Source organism: Primulina tabacum, chromosome 8 (genome assembly GCF_025594145.1).
Source record: "Primulina tabacum isolate GXHZ01 chromosome 8, ASM2559414v2, whole genome shotgun sequence".
Classification (NCBI taxonomy): domain Eukaryota; kingdom Viridiplantae; phylum Streptophyta; class Magnoliopsida; order Lamiales; family Gesneriaceae; genus Primulina; species Primulina tabacum.
In genome coordinates, this window is record NC_134557.1 from 1,706,633 (window position 1) to 1,724,363 (window position 17,731).

The window sequence follows — 17,731 nt, forward strand, 5'->3', positions numbered from 1 at the left end:
TTATTATCCGATCATTGATTTTATTTATTTTTGTCGAAGTGTTCTAACTTAGAAATATTTCATAAAAGAAATGAAGAATCATCCAAAAGAAGTACACCAAAAGCATTGTAGCTCTATAATTACAATATAAAAAATGGAGCTTTGGTTCCGACAAGTTAACAAAAAGAATCCTGATTTTGTACAACCTAGACTAGAACCCTTGAAGCAAAGTTTAACAAAATGTACATAAAATGTCTTCCGATTCGAGGGTGTGTGATTGGAGAGGTTTATGTGGACTCTTTACTTGTTGAAAAACAGACCTTTTTTCTTCCCCTTCTTCTTTTCATTAGCCTGCAAAACAAAAAAAAAAAGCATATGCTTCATATTTACTTAGATACGCAGCCCTTGCTATTCATGCAAACATTTTTTTTGGATAGAAAACTAAATTTATTATAATATTTGACGTCACACCAATTGCGCGGATGAGTAATCCTTGCTATTCATGCAAACTAGCCAAACCTCCGCACATCAACAAATCAATACAATCAAATCTCTAGGCTGTTTTGGAACTTATTTCCATCCTAAATAACAGATGTTTTGATACATTTCCCTCTAGTAATTTTTGCATAATGAGATGCGATTCCTGGATAAGCGCAGCACTGGTTGTTCGAGATCAAGGGAAGAATGGCTTCATTTTTACGTTAAAAAAATTCCTAAACTAGGCATAAAGGAAATCAGTGATTCAATTCGAGACTAAAGAATTTAGCGAGGATTATGCACCTTGGCCACACTTGATTTATGCAAAACATTTGCATGGTATTAAAATTTACCTTCACGGTGAATAACCTTAGAGTAAGAACAATTGTATCCCTCAAACTGTAAAAATGAAAGCAAATCACATAGTTAGAAAGAAACTGATTAGGGAGGTGTTCCTCCACTAAAATGAGACACTTTAAAAAATATACTTTGTAGTTAGAGTGAGAATAGTCGCGTTTTGGTCCAAAATCTGTGAAAGAATGCACGAATAATTACTTGTGTGTAGTAATAAATACATATCAAATTTGTAATAAATCATCTGACCCTGGAAACACTGCTCCTCCAAATATATAAACTGAAGATAAGTCAAAGATCATCATAACATCTTCTGAAAATGAATTGGCTCTCTCAGAGAGGAAGAACTTTCACTCGTTCAGATTCACACCAAAACAACCGCTCATCTCCATAGCTCCACTATTCATCCACTTCTCCTGTCGCAAGTACAATCTTCTGCCCTCTCCCACCATTAATATCATCCATCGTCACTCCATTCATATTCATCACCATTCTCCCAAAATCTACTCTTTTTATACCTTCTCATTTCACTATCCTGCACGCAACTAATTTCACTACTACCAACAGTAAAGTTGCACAACTGAGGCTCCAATTGTTTCAAGAAAACATTACTCAATGCAATCAAAATACACATGGATCAACTTGCCGGTTCACCAAAGTCCAATATTGTCAGCAACTTCTGTTATTACCAAAACAGCAAACTATGGGCCTCGTATACATCAAAAGTTTTCATTCAAAAAATACTAGCATTATCACAGATCAGTTCGAGTCCTCAGTATACCATCCCCTGAAGTCCTTCGTCATCACAACTGGTACTTTGGAAAAGAATGTACTACACTCGGGATGATTTTGATTTTTAAGCCTGGTCAACAAAAATTTTTTTTTTTTTGAAGGCAGACAGAAATCAGAATTTTTGTTTTCTATTCAGTTAGGTGAATATGCAGGGTTCAGATAAAATGTTTTGCAATTAGGAGAGATCTAAAGGAAATTGTTCTTCATGGTTGACACATGCCTTTTATAATTGGCAACGAACAAGAGAACAGGATTCTACTCCTAACTTGATTCCGAATGGAATGACATTCCCTTCCAGAACATCCACAAACCAAATGGGGCCTAACAAAGTAGATCTCTAGAAAGTAACAGGCTAACAGCCTGAGATGTAGGTTGGAATCCACTTTGTTACACTAATATGGCTTGTAGCAGCATTTCAGTCCCCGTTCGGTTAATGAGGCCCAAATGTTTTCTTACAGAGAGGAATAGCCCATTCAACCCAAACCCTTGTGAATCAGGGATCATATCCATGTGATGCAGTTTCATTATTCATTTTGAACAAGTTTTGCCAGCTGGATTCTCTGGCTTCTTCATATAGTAAGATAATGAAGGAGATAGCATTCAGATTATCTCACGTTTGACAGCAGCAATTACACCAGGCAACAGACGCAGCAAACAAAGTAATTTCAACTTACCTACTTACATCCGTCGAGCTATTCTCTGCCCTCAAAAGACGTTCAGTCCCACTTGAATCAATAATGGAAAATTCTGTCACACTTCCAGAAGGAATTGAGACCTGAATATTTAGGAAGGAATATTAATATCAAACAAACAGGTGTATAAAAGGAATTTATGACTTGTTAGATAAATTCTGGAGAGGACAAATACTTGATAATTCAGAAAAGAATTGAGCAGTTTCTCGAACATTGTCAACCGTTAACAGTTTTACACTGAGTTGGAAAGACGATAAATGATATTGTAAAATGCTCTATGGAAAGGTCGAAATCATTGCTATATATGAATGTTTGACCAAAGTTACATGTAAGTTATCCACAATCAGACCAAGGCATTAATGCTTTTACAAATACCAAGACCTATGTTGCTAATCCTGCAAAAGATGCATAATTTTCCTCCCACTTCTCCTGCTCTAGTTGGCAAGTCTAAAGCTCATATGACCTCAAGAAATGGGAATGGCAATCACTTTTGAGAGGTTTCTGTTACTTGTTTAACTTGATGTATAGCATTCAGTTTTATTTCAATCTACTCAATATATGTCATCTGTAATACTATATTATCCTGACAAAAGGTTAAATTACTCCACTTCAAGTTAAAAACCTCATCTGGAACAGCCTAAACCAAAAAGAACGCAACATAAAAACCAATTGTTATTTTAACATCCTAAAATCATCATAATTACATTGATAAAACTACATATGGATGAATATTGCCGCAAGAACCAATCATCTTCTAAACTGTCTGTTTTAATGAGCGAAAAAGAAAGCAAACCAAGACCAAAAAATTCAGATAATGACATTACTCATTCATCTGCGGATGATAGAGAGCTATCTTTATTGATCCTTGAACATTCAAGTAAAAGACTACATGTATATTTTTCAAGAGCGCAACTGATTATCATGAAATGTTGCACTATATAATAGATAAAATAAATGACTCGATCCAAGTTAAACAACTCTAACAGACAAACCAAACATCAAAACCACTCTCCAAGTATAGATCGATTCACATAAAACAAAGTGACGCAGGTCAGGATATATATGCTTGGTTGATTTCAACATTTGCAAAATTAAAATCAGAGCACATTAAACTTCTTTAAGATGAGAGTTGCTTGCATATGATTACATGGAAATCGTTCAAATCTTTGTTCCATTATGTAATGAACCAGGAAGAATCCGGCATTGCTTCCAGAAACATGAGATTTGATCCAGTAGAAACAGAATTTGGACTCCCCCGGAGTTACATACCGTTGAACATAATTTTTCTGGATATTGCTACTTTTTTGGAGCTTTTGAGTAGGGCAGGGTAGAGTTTGATCATTTAAGACAGAAGTGAAAATGGACATAGAACTTACAATTGTGGAGGAGGAAAACTTATCAGTGATTACATCACCACCACTGCACTTTATGCTGTAACCATCCCTTTTTATGGTCAATGTAACTGGCTCCCATATATCAAGATAACCAGTCTTCAACGTCAAAGAGAAAAAGTAAGCACAAGGTAAATTACTGCCACAGTTTCAGGATATGAGTTAAAAAAGTGTAGTTCTGCAATAAATAACTAGGAGGTTGAAAATATAATTTCTAAGCAGCCATCTTACCGACAGTGATAATTTATATGAAGAATGACCGCCATAAAGAGTCTTCTCTATGCAAGTGTGCATTTTTTGATCTGCAAGAGAAAAGGAAAAATAATGCTGAAAACCAAGAGCAGCAAGTGTCCAACAATGAAACAAAAATTTAACAGCTATTGTAGGAATCACAAAATTTGAAAATTTTCAATTGCTTAAGAATGGTAAGACAAGTTAACTACTAGAGATGCCCACAGGAAAAAAATTACTTTTAATGAGGAACTTATTAAAGAGAAAAATATTTATCGAGCCAAAAATAACAGCCTGGGTTGACTTGGAGAAAAAGGTTATCGATCTTTTTTTTCCTTTTCTCATTTTGTTTCTTATTCTCACACCAAAGAACTACAATAAAGCTTATGGAAGCAAAAACAAGCTAACACAAGTGACCTATTGATTTGCCAGGTAAGTAGCTTTCCTAATCGTGTCCCAATTTGAATACTTCTCATCTACATTTCTCTCAGTTCTTTAGTATCAATGTCATAAATTCACAAAAGATACAGCCCCACTGGAGAATTTCTGGTCCTCGCCATGAGCAAACTAATATTGTGGAAGAAAAGACAGAAACAGAAAACAAATTAAGTATTAATGATTCTACCTGCGCTAGAAGCACATTTTCTATTTTAGGAAACTGTGTGATGATACGAGAGATTTTTTTGAAAGAAATAAAAGAGATTTACTTTTTACTGTAATCCCTAATTTTAGGGAGTTTAGTCTTTTTATCTGTATCCTAAGATTATAACATTTTCAAATTTTATTCTTTCCTAGTTCAGCCGCAGCTGTAAATTTATATACATATAAGCAATCATAATTTAAAATATAGAGAAATCGACATTTTTTTCAGAGTAGTATTGGAGCCATAGACTCTCTCTGAGAAATTGCAATCTTCCTTATTTAATTTTGCTAATTTCTTTCCTGGTCCATGTTTAAAAAGTTTTCATTGTCGTTTTATCTAGTTCTCATTCCAGAAACTTATTTTCTCATTCTTTTCTGGTCCTTTTTTCTTTAGTTCTTCCTATGTTCTTGAGCCATATTGAACTCCACTGAACTCAACCGCAACTGAACCTTAAGCAATTAAGACCCAGGCCATTGAGAACATTTATTCTACTATTGAGAACTACCCAATATTCAGGCAACATGTATAAGAAATTAATTGAAGAGGTCTCAGCCGGTGCAAACACACTTGAAGGAAAAACATAAATTAAGCCATTTGTAAATTCAATTCACTGAACGAAGAAGACTCAATGATGGTGTCCTAGATTTGGAATTCCATGCCCTAGAAATCAGCGACCCCTATATGTTCACAACATTGACAAAGAAATTTTGGAGGCTCTCAAAGAGACATATTTGAAGGTTTGCAACGCTGCACAAATCTATGAAATCGAGACTAAAATTGTTGGCGCCATACAGGGAAAGGGAATTCGGACAGTCACTAAATATGCCGATCTCTTGAAAAATCTTTGGCAAGAGATGGACCATTATCAGTGCATCCAGATGAAGTGTGGTAAAGATTGAGCTTGCTTAAAAGTTTTGGCGAAATGGAGAGAATTAACATTATTTTTGGCTGCCCTTAATATTGAGTTTGATGGAGTATCACGTTCTTGGCATCGAGAATCTGTCGTCTATTAATGAATAATTCAACAAACCATGCTGAAGAAGGAATTTAAGGTTGAGAATACTTTTGTTGAGGCTGTCATTGGCATAAATGACAACTAAGAAAAGAACTGTGTTAGAGCGGTCATTCACCAAAGAAGTGAATCGACAGGCCAGTCAAAACCTTCTAACTGCACCTAGTGTAAAAAATCTTGTCACACCAAAGAGTAATAAGTGTTGAAGCTGCATGTTGCCACAATTACATATAAGAATGGACACCGAAGAATGAGACAAGCAGATAGGATGAAGCTCATATTGCTGAAGTACAGTCCAGGAAATATTGGCTGTCAAAGGTCATACTCAGACCTATGGCTCAAACTATCACAAGGCATCGGTCCAATAACATTTATGACAAGTTGAAAATGTTATTGTGCTTGGAAACCAAATTTGGACTTGGAAACTGCAACAATTTAATGGCAATAATACATTCTGCAAGGTGATCTTGAAGGAGAAATTTATGTGAAATTCAAAATTACCCCAAGGATTGTCTCTACAAATGTATAACAAGTACTACTAATACGTAGATTGACGAAGGTGTTGTATAGGTTCAAACAACTTCCAACAAAGATAACTGAATATTGTGAACCAAGATACACCATATATCATAATCATGAAGTTCAGGCAAAATAAAGTTTGCCTGCCAAGAATTCATTACCTAATGTGATTTTCCTATGCTCATTGGCGAAGACCTTCACAAGTTCACCCTGAAACGGAAAGAAACAAAATCTTCAGAAACTGCAAGAGAACAATGCTTGCTAAAATCGTGGTGATCATTCAAAGCACGCATGTGCTTTTCAGAGAAATCAAAGCCACACATACTTCTATGCACATTACAATCATGTTGGTGTCATTATTTTGCTTACCCGCCTGCTAAATTTTCTTTGTGTGTTAACATCAAAATAGCATCATATTAAGACCTCAAAAGATGACAAGCTCATTAGTTTATCTTGACGAAATGCGCATGCACTGGCAGCATGATATCCTTGATTGTAAAAAGTTGCTGGCAAATGACTTAACTGTTCATAATCTAATACTTCCTCTCCCTAGTTAGGTTTAAAACTTGGAGTTCAGAATGAAAGCTATAAATGTGATTTAACATGCTTTTCATTTACGCTGAAAAGCAGCTGTTTAGTTAGAGAGTGTCCATTAAGTTTCAGGGTAATTTTGAAATACCATTTCTCATCGCAGGAAATGAAAAATAATTTTCGACATCATAAAGGAACACTCAGGATAGTATGAGTACAGCTCAAATTAGTAATTCTCGAGTGAGCTTAGCACAAAAACTAAGTCCTCGGTAAACTCCATTTTATTAATATCCTTCAATTGTTTTCTGTCTGCTGAAGATCCAGGAGTACATATATATATTTCACGACACTTTAGAACTATTGTATGTAGCACAGAATACCTCATTTCTCATCAATTCAACAGACATCTGATATAAGCTAAATTTAATGACTTCAAAATTAATATCACTCCAACTCTAAAATATGCCAAATAAGTTACTTTTCCGAGTCAAAACAGGCATCCACATCAGATAATTAAAGAGTGCCATCACCATTGTTCCTGCATTACCATCTTTTTTGGTGCATTCCTTGTTGGCTGAAGATTAAATAGTAAACAACATAAAAGCACAATAACAAACACGACGATACGGGGTCACATATACAAGTAAGCACACATACATCTGACAGTACCTTCCGTTTCCGGTCATCAAGCGGCTGTACTTCAATGGCAAGATATGTATCAACATCGTCAGCGGAAACAAGATAATCTGGTTGCTTTGCACCTGGAATCAGCAATATGAAAATGATCAGAAATAAGAAATAAAAACCCAAAAACTTAATACCGAAACTACTAATAAAAAAATACCATCAATATAATTAAAAGATCCATCTTCCATGTGCCGTAACCACTGTTAAGGAAAAAAACTAGTCAACAGCAAGAAAAGGAACAGATATTAAGTATTCACAATAGACAGTAACAAAATAGGAGAAACCACAGTTAATAATTACCCCAAAATAACAACTGGTTGTTCCATTGATAGAATGTCCACTAGCTCGGAGTTGCTGTCCGGGATAAGCGTCGCCCGATATTTGGAGATCCTTTATTGCTGGTAGTGGGTCATCATCTGCAGCTGGTCAAAGTTTACCGATTTTAGAATTTTGTACGCCATAATTATGCTTAAAGCAGCAAAAAATGTTAAATGAGAATTTTAACCATCAGAGAAAGAGGATGATGGTTCCTCAAGAACTGGTGCTAGATAAGGAGAATATGAGGAGTTAGGATCATCGAGAGTTGTGGTGTATGCAGAGGCTTTAGAAGTCCAATTAACTGAAGGCTCTCTATCACTTTGATTCCCTTGAATGTCAGGTTCATCAACATCCCTACTTCGAACCAGATCACCCAATGTGACCTTTTTACTCACAGTTTCTTCGTTATTTCGAACAAGATTTGAATCAGACCGGTTAATTGCGTACTGTGCAGGTACTTCCTGGGATGCAGCACTCCTAAAGACCAAGAAGGATATGCAATGAGTAGCTAACCATGAGTTATACCGACTGAAACTCACTGCAAATCAAATACTATATCTAAATCAAGGTAGTGCACTTCCAGCGGGTAAAACGCACATGCTAATACCTTTTTTTTATGTTGATGATCATTAAGAATGATAAAGATTCACCATTACCAGTGCTTCACGTGACCACTAACCACAACAGATGCACATTGACAGTGTGAGATGAGAAGATCTTCCACATACCAGATAAACCAGTATTAGTCAGTGAAAAGTGGACTTTATGTATACTAACATCATAATATTTGTACTGAGTTGGAGACTGATAAAACTGTACAAGCCCTATTAACCCAGTCCTAATACAAACTTATCCTAGTATTTTGTAATTCTACAAATCTGTCATTTGAATTACAACCATACAAGAAATGAAACATCACTGCCAAGAAGTTCAATAAATAAACAAATAGAAATAACAAGGTTAACAGCCTCAATCTGAAGCAAATAAGCTGATACAATAAGTGAAAACCAAAAAGAAAACGATCAAACTATTCAAGAATGCAAGAATCAGTTTTCTTTCATATTGTTTGAGGGAATAACGAGCAGGAAATACCATCAGTAAATGATTTGTGTGGGCAGATTAAGAAACCAACATCTGCAACAGAAGGGTACGAGTAGAGAATGCATTTCATGTCATCATTAACTTCAGAGTCTCCATTAGACCAGACTCACCTGTTGGCAAAATGTGGATATCTCCCTAATTCATCAGCATCATTCAGACCACTTTGAGGTCGACCCAGTAAATCTTCGTCAAGTGTTGTTTGAGCATCTGAAGATGGCATATTTCCATTAGAAAATGTTGGTTGCTGCACCAGTTCCAACCCATTTCTCATCTGACATAATCAAGATATTTCACGTAAGGCCAGTCATATTCAAATGTAAACAGTAAAAGACATCTAGAAGCCAATATCCAAAAGGAAATAATCGGTACAGTAATTTTTTCGCAAAAGTTTAAGTTGATTGCCATGCTTCAGAATCTCAGATCATTGTAAATTTATAACAATGCCAATGAATACCATCTAACTCTCAAAGAAAGATAATGTACCCTCATTCGTCAAAGTGAAAACTGCACTTTTGCCACCATTATATTATATATTTTAAAAATAATCCTTTATCACCAAACCAATTTAAATTTTTTTACTATTTAATTGGCATGATAAAGAGAGACAAACAAAAGCTGGAAGCAGTAACTTAAAATTTCTACCTCGATAGGATGAAATGGTGATTGACTCAAATTTGATGGATTCACAACAGAGCACCAGGGAGCTAGTTGGTACTGTGACTCCTTGAGCTTTCCCTGGAAAACAATTGACTAACATGTGACGCAAGAATTTGAAAAGTAAAGCCAGTGCAGCATCAATTGGTGTCACTTGGATATAAATCTCTCTCTACTTATATTTTGTACAATTATTTTAAGTTTCTATAACATACCTCAGTCACAAGAAGCTGCTCTCGCAAATGTCTAAATAAAACCTGAAATCACAAAAAAACATTAATTTAATGGGACCAATATAGACACAATCCCCCACCATAAGGCGTGATTATATTCATCCACCCAGATCTAGAGATGATAGTTGCTCATCATCTTTTTGGTAGGTAATGGTACTGATTTTTCAACAAGGTAATAGTAGTATAGTACAATATGTTAGTTAATGGTAAATTCGAATTTTCACTCTCCCTAATCTCATATCAGTAAGCATTTTTTATTAAGGTATTGTTTCATTTTCATAAACCAAAGGAATTTCAGAACACAGGACAACTGTATTATATAATATGTATTAATGTGTATTATGGAAATTAGAAATAGTAAAACATCTGCAAAAAAACCATATGGGAAAATTCATTTGAAACAGCTAAGCTCGTATTCAGTTAACAGAAATGATGAATAAACTTGAACTAATATCTAGTAAATATTGAATTGACTCGGTAATATAAGATTTTTACTGCACAATGATATATAATTCCGCAGAAGATCACTTTCTCCTTCTCCAGTACTACATAACAAAACCAATAAATTTATGAGCTTTGTGTAAAAAATTAATTAAATTGCTGAAAATATGATCCACCTGCCCACAAAACCTTAAATCGGGAAGTGATCTAACAACTTCACATCTTATCTCAGTTTTCATCTTGTTTCCATCCCAACATTAATTTGTACTAGTGGTCTTGTGCTCACATTGTGTGCAGTCGTTTTTTTGTCACAGAGGTTTTTTTAAATATTTGTTGGAACTATATCAATTAATGTATAAATTACTCTGAATTTATATTAAAATCAAAACCTTTAGGGGTGATTTTTTATAGGATTGTCTCGTGGACTGTGGCTCTAAGAAAATTACCGACATGCGATTTCTTGCAAAAAAATGACCTAACTATGCGTTATGTCCGAACTGATGTAACATGTGCCAAAACAAAGAGGAGAATCAAAATCATTTACTTTTGCATTGCTTGTTCACGAGTGGAATTTGGAACAGAGTTTGTAGGAACTGGGGATGGAGTGGATCTTTCCAAGAACGGCGCATTATATGTTTCTTTTGGAATCAAGATTACCTACTGGGAGGAAAAGTCGGTGTTTTTGGAATGTGGTAGTCCACGGCATATTTTGGTCAATTTGGTTGGAACGGAATGATATAAAAGAATCTATGGAAGAGGTTTGGGAGAAGATCAAATTCAGGGTAGTTAGTTGGACGAGAAAATTGGAAGAGTTTAATCATTTATCTATCTCAGATCTAGTGAGGAATTGGAAATTTCTATGTTATTCACGAGAGTGCGATAGCTTTTTTCTTTCTAGTGGTTTTTGCGGATATCTTATCTGCCTACTTGTACTCTATTTTTCTATTTCAATATAATTTCATTTCAAAAAAAAAATATTTATAGGATTGTTTATAACCAGTTAGAATGACCTTTTTATTAGAATTTTATTTTCATCATGTTAGCCGGTATTCATTTATAAATTATAATAAGTTAAAATAATTAACATTGAATGTGATGATTAGCTTATTTCAGTGTGTATTATTCTATGGATTAACTATTAGATAATATAATTATTGAAGTATGAGAATTATGAATATTCATAAAATTAATGGACGATAACACTAAAGTCAGTATACACCCCTCAACCTTAATATCAATAACAATATTAATAATAATAATAATAATAATAATATGTATATGTATACATATAGAAAAGTCCGATAGAACAGACAAACTTCAGGAATTCAAAGAAAACAGAATACTAGCTTTAACTCCAGTTACTAACATGACCTCAAACATGATTCTACTCTAATCTGAATAAAACAACCCACAACTACATAATGTAAACTGCAGCAAGCGACATAAATATTATTTTTTTTATTGGAAACATAAATTTTATATAATATTTAAATTTTGTTACAAAAGAAGCGGATGAGTAGTCCGCGAATTCTAAAAATTATTACAAGAACTAAAGAGGGTAGGATAGTGCTTAGTAACCTTGATGTTAATGACAATGGATTGGGCATCAGCAACAGGTGGCTGAAGAGAATATTCAGCAAGAAGAGGCATTAAAGAAGATACAAACATTGATCTTTCTAGTTGTGCAGCCTGAAAAAGCAACTCCATAGCTTTACCATAAACCATACCAAGTGATTGATTAGATAAATAATGTCTACTATATCATTTGCAAATGACAAACAAATTGAATCCAGAAGAAACCAAAACCAGTTTCCTCAAACATCAGTCAGACCAACCTATCCATGTTCAGTGATGCCATTTCATTACACTAAAATTTAATTTTTGTCTCAACATGTTTAATCTGGTACGTAGGGTTCAGGATAGGTAACACTGTTGCGGATTACTCATCCGCGTCTATTGTGTAACCTTTTCATTATTATAATAAATTTAGTTTTCTATCCAAAAAAAAGGATAGGTAAACTGAAGTTGCACACATTCAGAAGTAGCCATAATCAAGCCAAAAGGATCAAAACAGGTTGCATACATAAGGCACTGAAGGTAAATTGTTTTGTAGAAGAACCTGCAATGCATATGTAAGCCGTACATTCTCTTCCATAATGTCTTGTCTGTAAAAATTGCTTTAGATGCAGCATCAACAAGTTCTTGTTGTTGCTGATCGAAGGCCTTTGGAAAGAATAGAAGCATAGAACCACCATCAAGATTCAGAAAAAATGACCATCTTAATAAGTAGCAAAGCAAATCTGCCCTACCATACGCATATATGATATGCGCTTCTCCAGAACATATGTCTCATTCCGGATTTGTGTTTCCTAAAAAACAAAAGAAGCCACGGCACCAATAAGAACATCTAAATGCTTTCACACAGCCATTAAGATATCAATATACAACTTTCTTCCACACCTTTATGGAGTACTCTGCGAGATGTTTTTTTAATTGCAAAATCTCCTCTTCATGTTCCTGGACCTGTGGAACAAGATCCTACACACATATAAACATAATATGCTAAAAATGATAGATGAATACAAGCAACTTATAACCATGAACTCTTATTTGATTTCAAAGACCCCATTTACCAAATTTTAGGAACAATACTCACAAAAAGCAAATTTCAAAATCCGATTTTTAGTTATGAGAGTTACCTGCTTTTGACTATTAACATTTTCACCCATTGAAATCAAACCGTGTCGAGATATTTTTAGCTGTGAATCTGAACTGCCTTCTAGCTGGTACCTATAAAAGCAGGTAATAGAGATCACATATCAAGACAACAAATGCATATTCAGTTCATTATATTTTCATAGGTTATTTGCATATGACATACCTAATAGGGGAAATTGATGTATTAGATGGTGACACAAACTGTGAAGCATCGTAATAATATGATGCTACCTCACCACCCCCAACATGCTTTGATGGTCCATTTACTAATGCCATTATCAAAATGATTTTCCATATGAGAGTGTCTTGTCTGGTCCATATCATTTTGATTCAATTCTTCTTGAAGAGCAGAATTTGATAAATCACGTCCAGATTTAATATCCATAGTTCTCATTTCATTCATTTGATTATGGGACCCCGAAATAATTTGATCAGTTCTGTGGGATTCATCAACATGTTCAACACATTAGATCACCTGATTGGCAATTTTGATATCTCGGATCACCTAATTTCTGCATGAAGCACAATAGATAAGACAAGATTATGAAATCTGTAAGCACTGTACATGTTTGAGATGGTCTCTTTGTGACACAAGTAACCAGTCAAGCACATTTCTGCACATGCATATTACAGTGGATCTCAAGCAGAAGAATTTTGACATCAAACTGTAGTAAAAATTTAAAACAGGCTTAAAAATTAATATGTCAGCACAACAAACCATGAGAGAAGAATCGATGTTAAAGTTTCCATGCAGTTCTCTTTGTCAAATATTCTCTAGAGCCGAGCTTAAGGGAACTTGGGGCATAGCTTACTTCAATGTAATCCTTTCTTTAGAATAAGTGGTGTCCTAAAAGACTGAATTTTTTTTTCGAAAGTTTAAAAGTGCCCTTCTCACAAAAAGAAAGGTGGGATTCCTGATAAGAGTTTATCAGATTATCTTAGGCCTACTGGACCCAAAAAACCCTGTGGACGTCTCCTTCATGTAAGAAGGCCACAAGATGTTATATGAGAATATGTAAGTGCCTCAATCATAGAAGCAGGTGCTCTTAGATAAGATTCACATCAATCATCAATACAGCACGAGACAAAAATCCATTTACCAGAAATTCATCGACCATACAAATTTTAAATATGATTCTCCACACTGAAGGAAGAAATTTAATCTGTGATCTTCAATCCTGGATAACTTCTACCATTTACCTCAATTTGATTGCATAGGGCTTTCCTGATCATTTTGGATGTCAAAGAAAGAAAGAAAGAAAGACAGAGACAAATAAAAAAGTGAGCATGAACTCTTCCTCTAGACATTAACTCACTCAAAAAATGGCGGAATTGAATCAGTCTCGGTATGTGGCTATATCCTTTGACTTTGTGAAAATGGTATTCCAGGATCTTATAAATACTCTAATGGCACTCTGATAATTGACACACATTATCCAAGACATAAAATAATCAACAGTTTTGCAGATAGAATAATGGAGACCACTATGCTTTATGGCGGTGCCCAAAGCAATAGATTAGTCGTCAAGAACAAATAATCTCTAATCACTGAGATGGAGATAGTACTCTCCCATTTCACGAGCAGCCAGTCTCACACACAAATACTGCATGGTATACTATACAAGTATATTAATCTGACTGTTAGTTTGAAATTAAATCACTGGAACATTGATAGTGATAAAATGAAGCATAACAGGCATCATAATAGACATATAATATGCAGGATTCATGCAAGCACTTTTCACTTCTTTTTTCCTTTTCACGTAAAATGGTATTGCACGAACATCTTCCAAGAAAGTGGCTTTTAATCTTTAGTTGATCAGCCTAATCAAATCGTCTATGCTTCCATATATAAATAAATGATTGTGAAGTTAAGAAATAGAAAATGTATTTGAAAGTTACAAAGGGTGTACGATGAAACAATCAGACGTATTATTTTCTAACAGTGGTATTAATTCGAATTACGAAAGAGACGAAAATGAATGAAACAACAAAATGGAAAACAAGAACTTGAGCAGGAAGCATATGATGCAAGAACTCTTACAGCTTTCTCAAGTTCCTCGTTTTTTTTCTGGAGTTCAGATCTCAAGCGATTGTTCTCTTCCACCTACAAACAACAAGGGAAACCATCGATTGTCTGCCTCAGGTAATTGTAATGGGCTCATTGGAGCAAATAAAAAGTCTTTACAGAGCAGAATTCGCGATTCAACCCATGATAAGGAATGTCATAGCATGTAATTTCATCAGATTCACGACACCACTAATCTTATCTTCGAGTTCAAGTATGGAGGAGTATAAATACCTCCGCCAAAATCCCAAAAAAACTTATTTTTGGCCAGTTCGAGATATTCATTTATATGGTCGATTTATTTTTGAAACAGTGTGACTCTAACGAGTAACAAATACAGATTAGAATGGTTTAATCGCTTCAGATTTTAATTAACATTGAACATTTTGGGGTATCATGTTGTCATAAATTACCAAACTGAACTGACCGACAAAGGCTGTACCTGGGATAAGCTCAAAATGTTAGAACCATTAATCCAGTGGTGCCACAGAAAAACTTGCCATTTAACCACACAAAATAAAAAGGACAGCAATTAAAGGCTTTTAAATTTGTAATAAGGCAGGGCGTATGTAATCCTAAGAACTAAGCTGGTTAATGCTGCCATGGTTAAAAACTTACCTTTTAACCGGGCAAAAAAAAAGGACAGCAGTTTAAGGCTTTTACAGATGTAAGCATGCATAGCGCTCAAAGTCCTTAGAACTATGACAGTGAAGACGGTGGAGAAGCCTAATCTGGGCAATAAGAGGCTCTGTTCTTTTACCCAGATCCATGAATTGATGAAGATAATCTTGAAATGATTTCATGACCCAGAAAAAGGTTACAGTGAACCTATGTTAACCCTGAGGACCGATGACGATATCAATCACATGAAGCTTTTTGACAAACTATCATTGAAAGCTATTCACAAGTGGAGTATCTCGCTCAATCTCATGGTAAGTAATGGTCATTACAATGAACTACACATGACATTCCCCATGAGTTCACTTCCCTTACCGCAACAAAATAATAGCAGAGTATCCATCTTGCAATTCACTGATACTGAGCGCCTTTAATGTATTGCTATTCTATTATAAAATATAATAAATATTGCTGTAAGCACGGGAAAAATATATCCATTTACAGAGAGTTTTCAGTGGTTACCACTTTTTGAGTTTCTTTTCAGGGAATTCCAAAACAAAACCAACTAAGACAATTAAACAAAGATAACACGTTCTCTAGATGCTTCCATTAAGTCATAAAAAGAATCGTCAAAACGAAAAGGGATTAGCATGATAAAGAATCGGTATGAATAAAATAGAAGCTGAAGTGGTAATTACTAATTACAAGTTATATAATATATACAAGATATACCATTTTAGAAAAACAACTAAATTTGTCCGTGTGGTTGAGATGATAGCGTCACAAGCCAAGAAAAAGAGATGTTTAAGCATGATTTCCTTCAGATTACAGGATTTATACCATCTTAATGCAATTTAAAATAAATAAGTACCAATTTTTGTGGTAGAGTTCAACAGAAATGACGGCACCTACAGAAAAGATCGCTCCTTCACAGTTTGATTTGTAATAGAAACGACGGGACATATGTTAAAGATTGCTCCTTATTCCTCACAATCTAATTGTGTTTACTTTCAACATTGTTGCGCTTAAAAGGTTCGGGCATTATATTTAGCAATTCCAGGTTTAGAAGAAACATACAATCGAAATTATGACAGTATATCCGCATCTAAGCACCAGATTATAACTCAGCAAAGAACGCCGTGAGCACGTGCCCCAATTTTCCATGACATAATAATTTCATATCAGCCATATTTTCTAAGCTAACTCTCTTGTATAAAACTACTATAAACAGCTACAGGAGCTCGTATTCGTAACTTATACACTCAGGGAAGAGTGGACCAATCGTTTGAGGTTGAATAAATAACAGATACAACATTGGAACCAACCATTCTCAGTAGAGTAGAGTCAAGTTGGAGATACCAAACAAATACTTAATTCCATGCTCAAGTAAATTCTCCATATATATCTGATTAAACTGTAAAACCTATGCCTGAAAATAATAAGCTACGTATGAAAATGGTTATTTTTAACTGCATGGGATGAGAAATGTCTAATAAGAAAAGACCTGCTGTTTAATGGTGGCCTCAGCAGCTTCAACAGCTTTCATCACCTGAAACAATCCATCGTTGCCATTGATATTTCTGTGATCGCTCATCCCCAACCCAGAAAATCTACTTTCCAAACCACCATCCCCATTCTCCATCTCCCTCTCAGCTTAACTTGTACGAATAACGAAATTGTTCTGTAAAAGCTCAAATTCAAAGTACCGATACGAAGAGATACAACAGATTACCAAACGTAAACCCACCTGGGTCAGCCTCCCCTCGATCATATAACAAGTTTCTCGACAATGACTCCCGCTCTCGCTCCGTAATTTCTCACCCTATCCGCCCGAGATTGTATATCCTTAACAGCCTGTTCGATTCTGATTGAACAGCGGGCGATATACTTCAGATCAAGAAAATCCCAATGAACATGCAACGGCGAGAAATGAAGTAATGGAGGCTGTGGTGATTTTAAAAAGCAAGAAATAAAGGCTATGATGACTACAGACTTAAGAAATACACCAAAATGATCAACGTACCAGGTGGGTCGGAGAGACAAATTTGAGAGACGAATAAAGTATTACAAAAATAGGGTTTTGGGTTTCGGAAACTGTCCTGGTTGACAGACAGGGAGACAGAGGTGCGGAAGCGAGAGGGAGGAGGAGGTCTCCTTAGTCTCGAACGACACACGGGGGCTGGTGTTTGTCGGGCTCCATTTAGTTACCAGAATCCATGATAATATTTATTTAAAATAATTAATAAAAGCAAACAATTTAAAATATTATATA

General features: G+C 35.1%; 1 pseudogene; it reads right to left on the reverse strand.

Moving 5' to 3' along the window:
- Positions 1-90: 90 nt before the first annotated feature.
- On the reverse strand, positions 91-17,670 carry LOC142552786 (uncharacterized; annotated as a pseudogene).
- Positions 17,671-17,731: the final 61 nt, after the last annotated feature.